The sequence below is a fragment of the Sceloporus occidentalis genome, unplaced genomic scaffold, assembly GCF_023333645.1.
Source record: "Sceloporus occidentalis isolate IW3139 unplaced genomic scaffold, rSceOcc1.0.p SCAF_64, whole genome shotgun sequence".
Taxonomy (NCBI): domain Eukaryota; kingdom Metazoa; phylum Chordata; class Lepidosauria; order Squamata; family Phrynosomatidae; genus Sceloporus; species Sceloporus occidentalis.
The window spans coordinates 2,205,929-2,218,919 of NW_028317044.1; the positions used below are offsets into that span (position 1 = coordinate 2,205,929).

At 45.2% G+C, this 12,991-nt stretch overlaps 1 long non-coding RNA gene across 2 annotated transcripts in view; it reads left to right on the plus strand.

Annotated features, from left to right (window-relative positions):
• The window catches only part of LOC149287103 (uncharacterized), a 67,390-nt gene extending 59,798 nt beyond the window's left edge, over positions 1–7,592 (plus strand). For both annotated transcript variants that reach the window (XR_016277525.1, XR_016277526.1), the window contains 2 exons: positions 5,878–5,960; positions 7,508–7,592. This is a non-coding gene — a long non-coding RNA (uncharacterized LOC149287103). The remainder of the gene's footprint in view (positions 1–5,877; positions 5,961–7,507) is intronic.
• Positions 7,593–12,991: the final 5,399 nt, after the last annotated feature.

Here is a 12,991-nt window from a genome sequence, read left to right on the forward strand (position 1 = left end):
CAGTTAACAACAGGACGATTAAAGCGCTCCTTCAAAGCCCTTCCCTTTCAAAAACTCTGGTGCTAAAAGCCCGTAAGAACTTTAAAAAGGAAAGGAAAGGAACAAGAATGCCCTTGACAAATAACTACAGATCCCAGCATATAGCCATGGCGGTTAAAGTGATATCAAACCACTTTATCTCAGGAATCCAGATGCAGCCAGTGTGTGGCTGCAACGGGAAGAGCATACAAGCGAGGAGAGGCTGCAGCGGTTTGCTTTTGCCTACAGAGCCTACTGGGAAGCGCAAGACTCCCATCTCCTCCTCTCCTCTCACCCCTGCTGCGGTAACTGAATTGCAAACTACTTTTGCCATTTGAATTTAGTTTGCAGTAGTTGGAGTAAGTTGAGGACAAAGGGGGAAAGTGGGAGAAGGAGAGAGAAACTGGAACATTTTAAAAGCAGCTGAAAAAATGGGACGGCAGAGGATTCATTGGGACTGTCCTTTCCAAATCAAAACAGTGTGACAGTGTAGTGTGGAGGATTGCGCCGTAAATCTGTTAGCAACTCAAAGATCCAACGCAAGGAGCAAAACTATAGAAAATGATGGCCCTATGGAAGGAAGGACCACACTGAACACAGGAATTAAGATTCAGAGGAGGTTTATTCAAATGACATGCGTCTTGAGAAGCAACTGAAATGTAAGTGTAAATGTTTAGATTATTAGCCATCTGGATGCTAGAGTCTTGAAATTCGCATTTGTCATTTGGCATACAGATACAGATAAATCTCTCGGCGACGAGGGTCAGGCGCTCGCGAGGGAATCTGTCTGTCTTTCTCAACTGATGAATGGGCGCTTCGCGATTTCTGCAGCAACTGTCAGACGTTGTCCCGTCGGATGACGAGAGCTGGGTGGGATCTTTGAGGTCATCTACTCCAACCCCTGCTCCGGGGCGAAGGATTCTCACACTTTAGTGCGTTGCTGACAGATGGCCACCTACTATCTGCCGAAATACCTCCACCTTCTCCTGAGGCAGTCTGTTCCACTGGCAAACATCCCATTCCGCCAGTACGTTTCTCTGTATCTGGCGCCAAAATATATTTTCCTGAAGTGTCCACCTGTTGGTTCTTTGCCCCTTTTAAGAACGTGAAGAAGAACCAAGCTGGATCAGACCAAAAGCTGACCTAGTTTGCGTAAATGCCAGTCTTGAACCCCTTGAATTTTGTAGGGTTTTCTTAAACAAAGAAACCACAGAGATTGGCTTTGCCAGTCCCTTTCTCTGAAACAGAGCCTGTAGCATCTGATATTGGTTGGTGGTCTCCCATCAAAGTACAAACCAGGGCTGACCCTGCTTATCTTCCAAGATCTGATGCTTTTATAGTCTTCTGCTATTGGAAATGACATGTAAACAGCCTAACTTCCATAAATCGCATGCGCTCCGACTGTCCCAATTCGGAAGGGACAGTCCCAGTTACTTCTCTGTCATCCCACTTTCTCCGCTCCTTTTAAAATGTCCTGGTTTCTCTCTTTTTCTCCCACCTTCCCCTAAATCCTCAGCCTGCTTCAATCGCTGCAAACCAACTTCAAAGTAGTTTGTACCTCAATAAATTGGGGAAGGCAAGGAGAAAAGGGGCTGAACCTTGTCTTTCCCTGAAGTCTCATAGAAAAGCAAACCAATGCAGGCTCTCTTAGCTTTCCTGAACCATTAATACTTTTTGCCACCTTGAGCACGCTCGGGTTTTGCTTGGCCACACATACCCCACATCCACAAAATGTTTGACGGCATGATACATGTATCAGTCCCATTAAATTCAGGTACATAAGTGCTGGATTGCAGGAGTGAACTCAGCAGGGCTTCCTCTGGAGTAGGCATGCAGTCAGGTACCCTCTTAATCCTTCCTACAATGCCATATACACTGTAGAAATAATGCAGATTGATTCCAGAGAGCCAGCGTGGCGTAGTGGTTTGAACACTGGACTACAATGCTCAAACCAGGGTCTTATTTCTGGCTGAAGGTGACCTTGTACAAGTCACACACTCTCAGCCACAGAGAAGGCAATAGTAAATCTCTGAACCAAGAAAGCCCTGGGATAGGCTCGCCTTCTCTGAGATGGACTTGGGCTCCCTATCTGTGAAATCCCGATGGGGAGATCTCTCTCACCTTCCATGACCTCCCCAATATTTTCTCCCCGATGTTCCCATCTTGACTGGGAAGATCAGAGCCACATCAGAAAGAAATATAATTGCATTTTCTTTGCTCCCCCCCCCCCCAACTTTATTTTTTAAATAGCTTACAATACAGGTTACGCCCTTCCTCTCTGCCAGCTTGCCCAGCCTTTCCCAAATGATATACATTCTGTGAATTATATAATTATCAGCCTATAATTATAGACAATAATTACACAGAGAAAACGAGGGAGGGAGGAAAGGAAAGGGGGAGGGAAAGAGAGATTGAGAAAGAGAGGGAAAGAGAAAAATATCCTAGAGGAAATCAGATATTTGGGACATATAGCTATTAGCAGCCTTCTTCCTAAGGGAGCATGGGCCCATTTCAAAGAAAAGATTGGGGTTTTTCCCTCTAAAATAGCTATTATTATTATTATTATTATTATTATTATTATTAATTATCTTCGTCGTCAATCAATTTCATAGTCGACCAGGTTTACGGACCGGAGTCAGGCAGATATCCGGCCCTTTCGCACTATGCATTTATATTTGTTGTGGTTAAGGGTCCAGGACCCCCACGAAAGTGAAAAAGGGCAAATAAAAAAAGAACGCTATTATTTTTAACTTGAGAGATCCCCTCTCTAGGAATTTCTAGGTCCTCCAGCACAACTCTGTGGTCAACCATATATTAACACCTACAAATGGCTAGAGAACCATTTCCTCCAGGGATCTGTAGATCCCCCCGACACAACAACAACAAGCACTCTAAACTCTTCTAGAACATGGCCTCATGGCACGAAAAACCCACAAAATCTATGGACGCCGGCCATGAAAGCCTTCGACTTCACAGTCCAAAGCTGCTGCACTTTGGGCTAACAAGTTGTGGTTTTGTTTGTTGTATGTCTTCGCATTATTTCTGATTTATGACAACCCTATCGCAGGGTTTTCTTTGTTCAGAAGAATTGTGCCATTGCCATTTTCTGGCCCGAGAGAGCATGACTTGCTTTGATTTCCGTAGCAAAGCTGGGATTTGAACCTTGGTCTCCTGGAGTCTTAGTCCAACACTCAAACCGAAACTGAAGCTTTGTGAGATATTTAGCCTTTTGAGTCAGAGAGCTCTTGTGTCCCAACAGACTTTGATTCCCAGGACTCCATCGCATTGAACCTTAGCAGTGCATTATTTCTGCAGTGAAGATGCAACCTCTTTCAAAGTGGAGGATATGGTTGTACACCTCCCCAAAAACATACCCAAGATCTGCATTGAGCTCAGTGTTGTTGACGCTGCATTAAACATTGGCTGGCCAGCCATTAAATAACATCGGATCGCCCGACAAAAGCCAGTACTTTTAGCCTGGCGCTTATTTCCATCCCTGGGGATGCAGTGTTTTCCCCTCAATTCAAACATGAGAATTCAGTCAGGCACTTTCTCATCTTCAAGCAACCTTTAAGCCAGTCTCATTGCTGTCAGTCAGGATGGAAACCACCAGGTTGCAACCCACTTGGGCACAGGCCTGGAAAAGTGTTGTTATCTTGTGCCAACGGAGCTCTTTCCTGTAAATCAGTTAAGGGCTGAGACAGTCGCTGGGTCATTGGTGGTTAACACCTTTTCCCATCCTTGCCAGATCAATGAAGCAACTAACCATTTGCAGCCCTTTGGGGGCATCTCCCTCGGTCGTCTCACCTCACCAGTTGGCAAGAGTGGGACTGCTTCGGGGGCATCACTAGAAGGGTGCAGGGAGTGCAGATGGCACCAGGTGACATCTCAAAGGAGGCCTTCCAGGCCTGGCAGCTTTGTTGGCCAAATGGGAACACAAGTCGCCTGAAAAACCCACAGAGAACAACTCGTTTCTCTTTGCTGCCTGGCCAGCAGCTCCGCCAGAACCTGGAAGAAGAAGAGAGAAGAGGGCTTGATGTATTCAAAGACCTGATGTATTCAAGTCTTTTACTCCAAGTCTACAGTCTAGTAGTCTCTACCTTCAAGTCTCAAGTTGAGTCTGGAATCCTTGCAAGATACTTGCAAGGTTGAGTCTTAAATCCAGGAGCCGACTTTAAGAGCATGCGAAGAAATAATAAATAAATACAGCATCCCCTCCAGCATCCCATGAATGAAAGCTGTGAGATTTTGTAATGGACGTTGTGCCAAAGACAAATAAACTTGGTGCCCAAAATGGTGATACATATGACCAATGTCCAAGTGTGGCCAAGTTGGCAACAGTTATTAATGCAGAGGAACAGACAAGCTAGGAGCGGCTTCTGCAGATTGCTTTTGCCGGAGCCGACTGGAAAGAGCAAGATTCTCCCTTTTCTCTTCTTGGGTTAATGAAGTGCAAACTGAGTTTTTTGTGGGTTTTTCGGGCTATGTGGCCATCTTCTAGAACATGGCCACATTGCCCGAAAAACCCACAAAAAACTATGGATGCCGGCCATGAAAGCCTTCGACTTCACATTGGAGTGCAAACTGCTTTTGCGCTTGGTACCCGGCTTGCTGCAACTGAAGTATACTGGGAACAAAGGGGGAAAGTGGAGAGAACCAGGACATTTTTTAAAGCAGCCGAAAAAGTGGGACGAGAGAGGACCAACTGGCATCGTCCCGGCAAAACTGGGAAAGTTGGGAGCTGTGGGATAGAGAGTATGTTTCCTAAGGGCCTTCCAAAACTTGGAACCAGCCCTGCAGTAACCTTCCTTCGACGGCATGCAATTGCCAAACATCATCTTTTTATGAGTCTCTGGAGGGCATGCCTGGATAGTGGATTTTTTGATGCCAGCTTGTAAAGTTCGGCAAAGTCACAAAACCATCTTTTTCTTCCATTCTCTTCTGTTCTTCCTTTCTCCTTTTGCAGGTTGACATCATTCCCAAGCCTTCTTTTTTGTTGTTGTTGCGAGATGCCAAAGAGGAACATTTTGAGGTGGGGACGCAGTTGAAAAATCCCGGCTACACCTTTTCTCCGGGCGGTTTGCCTGGCTGTCATTTTACAACATCACAGGGAGTCCCAGACAGCTTGTCTCCAGCGTCTCTGGCTGGTTCGGGGCCCGCGCAGCTAAATGCGAAACCATTAATAACAATCAATAAGAGATTTTGCCTTCAAGTGACAGGTGCCCCACTCAGAGAGAAAAGTTGGCTCCCCGAATCTGCAGGCGGGGTTGAAAGCCAAGCCAAGCCAAGCCAATGGAGTAATAAATAAATTTGATTTCCATTACTGTAGCGCTGGGGGTATGTCTGTATGTCTGATCCGAACATGTTACATTAGCAGAACTTCCTTTGCAATCTGATTTATGGGTTCGGAATGATGGCCGTATGCGTATCGAAACAGATGCTCAAATAAACAGAGGGGGGAAAGTTAGAATCACAGATACGGGTTCGCTGTTGTCCCTTAGGCTTTTGTGAGAACTGCTGCTTTTACGTCAGCCGTAAATCCAAGTTTCTAGTCCTAAGGATTTTTTGAAGTCTTGGGTCTGATTTGCCCTGCAGAATGAATGCACTTTGACACCGCTTTAACTGCCTTGGCTCAATGCTATGGAATCCCGGGATAGCCTTCTCTTCCAGAGAGTTCTGGCGCCACGGCATACTGCATGTCGCTATGCCATTGTATTCAATGGGGCTTGAGCATCTGTGGATTTTGGTATCCTGGAGGTTCCTGGAACTAAACCACAGTGGATGCCAAGCACCCGTTTTATTATTCTGCCTAATTCCAGTTTAGCTTGTGCTGAACCACGCTGTCCCTTTTTGTTGCAGGGTCAAGGAATTGTGAACTCGAGCGCTGAATTAAGACCACAACGGCGTTTCCCAAGCAGGGGTTATTGTGAAACAAGTAAGAGGTAACTGCATATTTCAGGAAAAACCCAAAATGTGCAATAGTGAACAATTCATGGGGGAAACTTAAAGGGGGCACAGCCATCCTTCCTGCCACAGACTAACATGTCGCACATCTCTTTGGGGTAAGGAGATGACTCAGAAAACCAAGAGGAAAGAAACAGCGCAATTGCGTCTTCTGTCTGGAACACAAGCGCGTCACGCTGCAACATTTGGTTGCAGTTCCGCATGCGACTGACTGAAAGCTTGCCTTTTCTTTTGCTTTACCGGTTCTCTTTTGAACGCTGGCTGTTTTCAGCTTCCTCTGTGAGCTGCCCTGGAAGCTTTGATGGTATTGAAATGTTATAGCTTTTCTGATTTCTGTATACGGATGTGAAAGCTGGACAGTGGAGACCCTGATGGGAAGAAAATCAACTCATTTGAGATGCGATGCTGGAGAAGAGTTCTGTGGATGCGATGAAATGCTAAAAAGACCACTAAATGGTTCTGAGAGCAAACCTGAACTCTCTTCTATGCTCTCTTCCATGCCAGCATTCTCTGAAGATGCCAGTCACAGATACTGGCAAAATGTCAGGAATAAACTCTTCTAAAACATGGCCACATTGTCCGAAAAGCCCACAAAAAACTATGGATGCCGACCATGAAAGCCTTGGACTTCACAAACCTGAACTCTCATTGCAAGCAAATATGGCTAAGGGCTTGTCTACAGCATTAAAATACACCTCCTTCCAGTTGAATAAAATGCGACCCGGCCACACATGATTTGTGGGAGTTCAGGCTTTTTCCGTGGGGAAGGCTCTGTGGATTTTCCTGGAGTGTCCAGAGAAAATCTGCAGAAATGCACATTATCGCATGTATGGCCTTCCGTCGCATTTTGACAGAGGGAGGGCGAATAGATGCAAACAGATAGGAACGTGTGCAGAAAAATGAAGACAACTACGCATTGATGCAAAATCTGCAGCACTGAACATAATATACGTATGTGTAGACAAGCCCTAAGCTGAGCATGTCCTACTTTGGGCACATCGTGCGATGACATGAACCACTTTTTTCCTACTTCCCTCCACCTTTCCAAGCATTGTTGTCTTTTCCAATTTCGTCTCATGATGTGGCCAAAGCATGACAGTTTGGTTATCTTGGCTTCCAGAGAGGGTTCAGGCTTGATCACTTCATGTGTTTGTCTTTTTGGCTGTCCATGGGGTCCTCCGCATCTTCTCCAGCACCACTTTTGAAATGAGTCAATCTTCTTATCCGCTTTCTTCACTATCCAGCTTTCGTCCATGGTGATGGGGAATACAATGGCTTGGAATGAGTTAGTTGCCAGCGTACTGACCACCAAATCATGTAATGTCTGCTTTGTTGTTGTTATTTGGCACCAAGCTGACTTTGACTTATGGCGACCCTATGAATGAGGGACCTCCAGAGTCATCAGCTCAAGTCTTGCCAGGACTGCCATGGTTTTCTCGGCTGAACAAATCCACCTGTAGCATGCTTGCCTTCTTTTCCGGTTGCCTTCCGACTTACCAAGCGTTATGGTCTTTTGCTTTTGCAGGTTGAACAAAGCGGGGGTCAAGGAGAGAGAACTTGGGTCATTTTGAAAGTGGCTGGAAAAGTTGAAGGACAGTCAGTGATTGAGGATTTGTCCCTGCCAAATCGGGGCAGTTGGGAGGTACGTAACTGTGTAGTCTGAAATGTCTCCGGGTGTGAAAATGTGGTTTGCCATTTGAAAAGGAAATGGATTTCAAAACGCACTTGTAAGGTTTCGGCTAAAAGGCAGAAACAGGAAACCGCGCAGAAGGAAGGCCTCGCTTGTCGTACAGAATTAATTTGGCTTCCTATTGATAACCACTTTTAGCCTCCAAATTTGGAATCCGGGGAATTGCGTCTCGATGACGTCGGGGCTGGGAATGGTCTGCTCCGAGGCGCCTAGTGTTGCCTCAAAGAGCGATCATTCCCAAGGCATCCTAAAGAAGAGGGAGCAGCTATTAAATCTGTTTGCATCCCCGGTGCGGATCTGGTGCAATAACATGGCGAAGTAATAAATGGAGGCAGCCCAGGGGAACTGGGCATTTGGAGTAGTGGGTTGCTTTTAATGGTGCACCAAACCAATACACATCTCAGTACACCTGTATCAACTTTTAAATGCCCCCCCCCCCCCAATCACATATATACACAAAAGAAAAGAAAAGAGAACAGGAAGGCAAGCTTTTACGATGAATGTTTTATAGCACTCCTATAAAAAAAGGGAAATACATTTCACATGTTTCATTTAAAATATATATATGTGTGTGTGTTTGTGTGTGTGCAAATTTAATATGAAGCCTTTCCTTGTTAAACAGTTGCATGATCCCTGTGTTTGACTATATAAAACAGGGAGCAGAGCAACTATGTGCAAGTTTATTTAACCCCACTTTGGATCGTACTGACGTTAGGAAACAGACAGAGCGAGGCGGGATCTGCACTGAAGAGTCAATGCAGTTTGATCCCACTTTAACTGCCATGGCTCAATGCTGTGAAATTCTGGGATCTGTAGCTTATTGTAGCACCAGAGCTTTCTGACAGATAAGGCTAAATATCTCACAAAATTGCAAAATCCCATAGTATTAAGCCTGGCAGGTAAAGCATGGTCAAACTGCATTGTTTCTGCAGTGCAGATGCAGCCTCAGTCAGTTTGTTCCACTTTGAAAAAGCTCTGTCAGGAAGATCTTCCTGCACTTTAAACTGAGTTCAGAAACAAGCTGGAAACCAGGGCAAATGGTTCAGGACAGGTGATACATGCTCTGTAACACACACCCCACAGACAACAAGCTGTTTATTCCAAATTTGCAGTCGTTGCAGCGTCCAAACACTCTTCGGCCTCATTCCCACTTACAAATAAATCGGTTTGCGATCCGAATCAATGGATCGATTCGACAGCGGAGTGTGGTTCCCAATGCATTTGCCCCGGTCACATTGTTCCCCTGTAAAATAACCCACTTATGGTTCACATTCACAAATGAATCGGTTCAAAATGGACCCATGCTCCAGCCGGCTGAAGGGCAAATTTAAATCGATTCCAATCCGCATCTGGTTCACACTTGCGCGGAATCGATGTATCCGAAAAGACTCGGAAAACATCAGCATAAAAAAAGACGCAGGTTAAATGGGTCTGGTGCATGGCCTCCCTTTCCAGCGAATCAATTCAAGTGGGAACCAGGGTCATTTGAACCGGTTCAAACCGAATTGCGACCCGGTTTAAAAGGTAGTGGGAATCAAGCCTTCAAGGGCAGCCCCATGTGAGCGCATTGCAGTAGTCTAATCAGGCGTTAAGTTATGCATCACTGCATCCAACCCATCCTCCCTACAAAGTGGCACAACTGGCACATGAGATGGAAGTGGACAGAGTGCCAACCCTAGACGAAAGCAAAAGCACACTTTAAATCTAGACTCCATATCTGTGGACTGCAGCAGCTATTGTAGAACGGATACAGATCATAACTATGGAAGCTCTGAAGCAAGTGTAGCAGAAAATAAAGCAGTATGCATAATAATAATAATAATAATAATAATAATAGAAGAAGATGGCGACAGCGGCATAGGGACATACGGCTAATACAAAAGCCGTTCCATTGTGAAAAATGCCCTGTTTGTTTTTACCTCTCAGCAAGGAATAAAGTGCATTATCCCTGACACCAAAGAACTTCCCTTCCGCGGAGCAGATGGTTTTTGACCTTAGGTTCAGGTTCAAGCCCAAACCGAGATGAAGTATTGCTAAGTAATGAAGGGACCATGGTCAATAAACAAAAGAGATTTGTCAATATATTAACTCCCCGACGGCTTTCCAAGGGGGAGGAAAGCTGGAGGAGACGGCAAAGTAATTAGAGCAGGAATTTTCGTTGGGGAGAGGTTTGTGGGGGAGAGAAACGGCTTCCTTTTCCGAAAGGATGAAAAGGCGCCTGCGGTGGCGTGGCAGCCGAGGACCCTGGAGGGAACTGAGGCTCTCGAAACTGAAAATGGCCACTTACAACCGCCTTGCAAATTAGCACTGCTTAGCATACCGTTTGGTGGCGTTATTAATTAATAACCCCGTTTGAGGGCAGTTATGTGAGGTCAGTCCGATCGCAACATCCCGGGTCTAATATTAATTGCGACCACAGGCTTTGCCACCGTTAACTCATAAGTTACTCCTGTTTTCAATGGGAATTGCTCCCAGATACATGTACGTGTTTATTGATTACGGTTATACCCCACTTTCCCTTCAATGAGCTCAAAGGCTGCAACCGGATTGCAGAATTAACCCGGTTTGACACCGCTGGCTCAATGACATCGGATTCTGGGAATTGTAGTTTGTTTGGGCGCTGACGTCTCAGGGATTGTGGGGACTAAAATGCTATTTTGTTGGGTTTTGTGGGTTTTTTGGGCTATGGGGCCATGTTCTAGAAGAGTTTATTCCTGACATTTCAGCAGCATCTTCAGAGACTGTACCCCACTCTCTTCCATGCCAGCATCCTCTGAAGATGCCAGCCACAGATGCTGGCGAAACATCAGGAACAAACTCTTCTAGAACATGGCCGCATAGCTTGAAAAACCCACAAAAAACTGTGGATGCCGGCTATGAAAGCCTTCGACTTCTTATTTTGTTGTTGTTATTAACTGTCTTTGAGTCGGCCTCAACTCCTGGTGATTCTGCAGATGAGACATCTCCAAGCCCTGCTGTCCTCCACTGCCCTGGAGTTCTTGTAGATCCATGCCCATGACCTCCGCAATTGAATCCATCTATCTGTCTTGTGGTCTCCCTCTCTTACTACTACCTTCTACCTTCCCTAGCATTATTGTCTTCTCTCGATGTGGCCAAAGTACGACAGCCTCAGTTTGGTCATGTTAGCTTCCAGGGAGAGTTCAGGCTTGACCTGCTCAAGAACCCATTTGCTTGTCTTTTTGGCCTTCCATGGGATCCTCTGCACCCTTCTCCAGCATCACATATCGGATGAGTTGATTTTCTTCTTATCCGCTTCCTTCACTGTCCAGCTTTCATGGTGATGGGGAATACGATGCCTTGGATGATTCTAACTTTAGTGCTCAGTTGTACACTCATCCCTCCACATTTGTGGCTTTGATTTTTGCGGTTTTGATTATTCACAGATTATTAATATCTTCTCTCTAGGAATATCCAGGTCCTCCAGTGCAATTCTGTGGCCAACTTTAACCAAAGGTCGCACTGAATGAGCTAGAGATTCCTAGAGAGAACACGCCACTCGGCCTTTGTAGCTCCTCCAATACATTTCTATGGTCAACGTCTGGAAGATGTTGATCACAGAGTTGCACTGGAAGACCTAGAGATTCCTAGAGAGATGTCCTCTCAGGTAAAAACATGGTGTTTTTGTTATTTGTGGCTTTTCCATATTTGCGGGGGTCCTGTGCCCCTAACCCCAGCAAATATGGAGGTATGCGTATATACCTTTACACTTCAGGATCTTGTCTAGTTCTTTCGTAGCTGCCCTTCCCATTCTTAGAATTCAAAGATATAGCCATGTTAGCCTGTAAAAGCAGTATGTAGATAGACCTCATAGCTGCTTTGAGACTAACTGAAAGAAAGAAGTTGGCAGCATGACCTTTCCTAGACTAAAGTCTCCTTCTTCCAGATGCGTCTGAGGAAGTAGATATGTCTAGGAAAGCTCATGCTACCAATTTCTTTCTTTCAATTAGTCTCAAAGGTGCTAGAAGATCTCTCTACATACTTCCTATTCCTAGTCTTCTTCTGATTTCTTGACTGCAGTCTCCATTCAGATCAAAGCTTGACTCAAGGTATGACTGTTTCAGCTTTCTCATTATCCAAGATGAATTCTTGCAGCTCTGCCACGATCATGATTTTTGTTCTCGTTGTGGAGTTTATCACACTGAGGCTAATTTGGGCCTTAAAGAGCAATCAAAGCATGCTTAAAGCATCCTGCAAATAATGACGAAAATGATGAGGAAGTGCGCGAACGATCGTCATGCGCAATTGCACAAGTAAAGTGATATCGGGAACGCATTGTCGCCGCAAACCTGAAAGTAAAAAAGACAGGCGTTGATGCTTTTTTAATGGTGGGTTTGGTGCGACGTCATGTGAAATAGTTTGTGTAATAACACAGTTTTTCGGGGATGTTCACGGGATAAACTCCCGATCTCCTTCGTGTGATAAGCTCCTGTGTTCAGCAGTGTTTCTTCTTTGACTTTCTTTAGCAATTGTTCCAAGTCTGTGATGTTTTCAGCTAGTAGTCTACATATCTTAGATTGTTGCCGTTCCTTCCTCCTCCCTTCCTTCCTCCTCCCTCTGAGTCTAAACCTGATTTTATGATATTTTCTGAATACAAATAAGATGCAACAGTTTTATTTGAGTCTGAGGTTGTGTTCAGGGACCATACTTGGAGTACCAAAGGGCCGCATGTACCTTTTGTGTAACGTTAAAGGGCCCTAAGAGGCACGGCTGTTAGTATCCACTAGGAGTGTGCAGTTGGTCATCCTTTCCCCAGAATATGTGATCTATCTTCCATTTGAGATCGAATTGCCTGGTATTTATGAGAACGTCGGCACTGTTCCCATGCTAAAGGTGGCACTTCAGGCGTCGTCTGTACAGTGGCATAGGAAAATCGCACACACACACACCACCCTTCTTTTATTTTCTAACAGGCAACAACTTGTCAAAGGCACAGCTCTTTTTGAACAAGATCGTAATAAAGGTTTTTAACACAATAAAACGTTAATTTATATCCTCGCCCCATTTGTTAGGCCATATGACAATCATTCCTTTCTTCTGACAGCGCTAAACCTCCGCTTAACACGTTGCGATCGTAAATATTACCAGCGACAACGCATCCGTTTAATACTTACCAAATGGATCGCTCAGATATGGCTGCGGATTTAAAGCCCCCGAATGTTAACCAGATGTGTTTCCAGCAAGTTGGCTCATGTTGAGCAGATATCTTACTCTTGTTCCCCCCTCCACCTCAGTCGCCCCACTTTATTCTCTTGCTGTTAAAACTGGAACGTCGCCCATGAAAGCGCTGAATACAATGAG